Source organism: Sciurus vulgaris (genome assembly GCF_902686455.1).
Source record: "Sciurus vulgaris genome assembly, chromosome: 12".
Lineage (NCBI taxonomy): Eukaryota > Metazoa > Chordata > Mammalia > Rodentia > Sciuridae > Sciurus > Sciurus vulgaris.
In genome coordinates this window covers 65,166,768-65,170,479 of record NC_136473.1, presented here as the reverse complement: position 1 = coordinate 65,170,479, position 3,712 = coordinate 65,166,768, and the positions used below count along the sequence as shown (strand labels likewise).

General features: G+C 44.2%; 1 pseudogene across 1 annotated transcript; it reads right to left on the bottom strand.

The window, feature by feature from the left end:
* Positions 1–1,508: 1,508 nt before the first annotated feature.
* On the bottom strand, positions 1,509–3,129 carry LOC306641744 (cytochrome c oxidase assembly factor 7-like; annotated as a pseudogene). The gene is made up of 2 exons (XR_013766851.1): positions 3,024–3,129; positions 1,509–2,935 (listed from the first exon to the last, which is right to left on the bottom strand). The product of XR_013766851.1 is annotated as a cytochrome c oxidase assembly factor 7-like (transcript).
* Positions 3,130–3,712: the final 583 nt, after the last annotated feature.

The following is a 3,712-nucleotide window of genomic DNA, read 5'->3' as shown; positions in this document are numbered from 1 at the left end:
TGATCCACCCAGAAGAATATAGGAACACTAGGGTTCACATCCTTTACTCACTTCCCAGGAAAGCCCCTCCTGACTGGCCAAAGGAACTATCCAGTCTCTACTGTACTGCAAGGCAGGAGAATGCATGGAGGACTTGACATGCACAAGAAACAGTACTGAGCATTTCACATCTATTATTTAATTTGGAGAGATGGATGCTTAAAAGCAATTTACATCACTTTCCTTATAACTTGCCTTCAAAATTAGTTCTCAAAATTTAAAGAATTCTGCCAGGCATGGTGGTGCATGCCTGAAATCCCAGCAGCTTGGGAGGCTGAGGTAGGAGGATCATGAGTTCAAAGCCAGCCTCAGCAATGGCAAGGTGCTAAGCAACTTAGTGAGATCCTGTCTCTAAATAAAATACAAAATAGGGCTGGGAATGTGGCTCAGTGGTTGAGGGCCCCTGAGTTCAATCCCTGCTACCAAGAAAAAAAAAAAAGTTAAAGAATTCTCCCAAGTGGTGCCCATTATTGAGTATCCAACATGTATGTGTTGAATGTATTTATGAGTGAAGAGAATTAGTAAATTAATAGAATAACATATTTGTGACATAATTCTTACTAGGAACTGATTGATCAGACAAATCTATCATTCTTGACAAGCAGGGAAATAGTCAAGGGGACACTGTGACTTTAGGTTTTTATCTATCAATACTTTAGTGCCAGGAATGTATCTAATACCACTGGAAGCATAATAAGTTTTGAAGTCAGTGAGATGAGATGAGAATAGATGAGAGTTCTGGAAACAAAGCCATCAGTGAGAGGTCATTACATGAAGTAACGAGAAGGCACAAGGTAGGATGACCATACTTCCCAGTCTGCCCCATAACTGCTTAGTTTATTTGTGGTCCCCTTCTTTCCCATATGTGTCCCAGTTTGCACATTGATAACTCAGAAAACTCAATATTGTTAAGATGTCAATTCTCCTCACATTTATCAATAGAATCAGCAAAACATCAATCAAAATCCCAACAGGTTTACAATAACAACAACCAAAAAAAGGTCTTACCTTAAGCAGCACCACCATATGCTGCCTGGGTGACTCTGGAGCACTTATGTTTCTCCTCAGTCTTCTCATTGGTTATTGGGGAGGTAACTAAAAAAGTCCCTGGTTTGGATAATAAACGTCAAAAACACTTGACTATTATATAAGTATGAGGCATAGAAGGTTACCAAGAAGGAATAGAGGACACTCAAAGAAGAGGTGACTGAGAAATAGAAAATCTGGTGGTCCATTTTCAGAATATAGTATTGAGCCTTAATTGGATCCAACTGTAGCCCTTCCCTTTTGCCCGCCCTAATTCTAAAATTAGCCAATCACTGTAGAGAGTAAGCCCAAACGCCTCCAATCAGAGTGAAGGGCAGCCCTGTGTTAGGTTAGAGATATAAGCAGGTGGACTTCCCACACAGGCGCCATTGCTAGGTGGCACGCCCTTCTCCCAGAAGCAAAGGTTTGCTTTGACCACCAGCTTTTTTTTTTTTTAATCAATCAAAATAGTTTATTCACAAAAACAGTTAAAAAGGCTCAGTATCAGTAGGCAAAATATGTCACAAAGTCTTTGCTTACGAATTCCTAGCTAGAACTGCTCTAGGTCTGCCCTTGGCATGAGCTATGCTAGGTGAGTGCCCTGGGATGCTGTGAATGTCTCCTCTATGGGAAGGCAGGTTTCCGTTTCATCTTAGCAACACGAGCCTTTAATCTTCATGTTGCATGGCTTTCCTGATCTATATTAATTTCTTGAAAGATCTGAATCTAAAGGCAAAAAGGAAGCCCACACCAATGATTACATAAGTCAGAGGGCGGCAGTCGTGACTACTTAAGTGTTCTTAGCTCCTTAAGACCTCCATTATATAAATCAAAACACTCTGATTTTCAAGGCCCACCCAACTAAAATAATGATGATGATGGTGGTGGTGGTGGTGGTCATGACAGCTGATTCTTCATGCCTTGGCTGCTAATTTTCACCTTCCTGGTATTCAGCCCTCTAATCCCTCACACAAATCTTTATGGCTCCCTAGTTTGTGCCCATTTTTCACAGAGCTCCAAAAGACTGAATATTAAGACCCCATAAATGTGGGAGTCTTCACAGAATACAGCCACATAAAAGATTACTGACAGAACACACTCACTACGGGCCACATCCACATGACACTCTGAAGCAAATGGATTTATGTAACCAGAGCTACAATATTAAGTCACAAGTTTTCCTGCCCCAGCAGGTTGACCTTTAAGGGCTGCATCAGGTCTCAGAAATAGAAGGTGCCAGCCTCAAGCTGTTTGTTGCCTGGGAGAGAAAGTGTGACACGTTACCCAAATGTTAACGGCTGCACACTTTGCTGCTGCTCTTTGTGCAGCTGTCGGGCGCGATTTTTTTAGCATCTCTGCCTTGGCCTCATCCTTATCAACACCATCCCCCATTCTATACATGGGGCTAGCATTGGCACAGGCCCAAACATGGCCTAGGTCACAGGCTTTCATGCAGTATTTACATGCCAGGCCCATGTCCTTGGGAAAGCCAGGGGCACCCTGAAGGAACATGGCACTAAGATTGAAGCAGCTGGAGGCATAGCTGCCATCACAGGCCCTGTGTAGTAGTCCCTGGCCTTGCCCAGGTCGGGCTGGCCATCCTCATTGATCTGTCCATCATGTGCCAGGAGACCAACATTGTGACATGCTTCCACAGACTTCTTTCCAGGTTTCTCACATGCCATCAAAAAACAGCTTGAGTCAGCTTTCAGGTCCTGAGATAGTCCACCTTTTCCAGTCACATAATAGGCCCCCAGTTTGTAGCAGCTATCGCTGTGCTTGTTCTCTTCACAGCTGAACTTCAACACCTTGGCAGCCTCATAAAAATTCTTCTGGATCCCTTCTAAATAGTCCACCAGCCGATAGCAACCTTCTTTAAGGTTTCTTTCAAGGCTTCTTCAAGCACTATTCAAATGCCAGTTTCTCGGGCTGGGGTAATAGCTCAGTTGGTAGAGTGCCTTCCGGGTCCTTCTCGCGGTAGCACTGGTAGTTGCACTCCACTTCCATGTTCTCCAAAAATGACTTCACTTGCTCCTCGTCCTGGAAGTCCACTAGCCCCGCCATGACTCCGGCTCCTTCCTTGACCACCAGCTTTTGAGCACGTGTTTGATTTTCTTGCACCTCCTTATTGCTAACATGGCAAACCAACAGCAACAAGATTTACCCCTTCAGTACCTTGTCCAGCCTGGACTCTCAGCCCTACAATGTCATTATGATGAACCCGAGCTTCTTGCCAACCTTCCCAAATACTCTTGTGGGAGCCTGTAAGGAATGCTGAGATGGCTAATGCTCCAGTTACCTGAGGTTTCATGTTGACTGCCCTGGAAGTGCCACTTCAGAAGGCCTTTGTGAATTCCTCTCACCTGGACTTCAGGTAGACAGTACTTTCATTACAGGATCCAGGTGTGTGTGTTTAAGCACATAGTATAGGAGAAAGTCATTTAGGCATCTCAGGCATTCTCCTTTCCCCTGATTTGCATGCCTTCACATCCTTCATTTCAGCTGCCTAAGCAGTTGTACAAATGCACATTGTGGACAAGGCGTCTCTAGTGTCTCCTCCCAAATCAGCCTCAAGTATGTTTCTCTCTCTCTCTCTCTCTCTCTCTCTCTCTCTCTCTCTCTCTCTCTCTCTCTCTCTCTCTCTCTC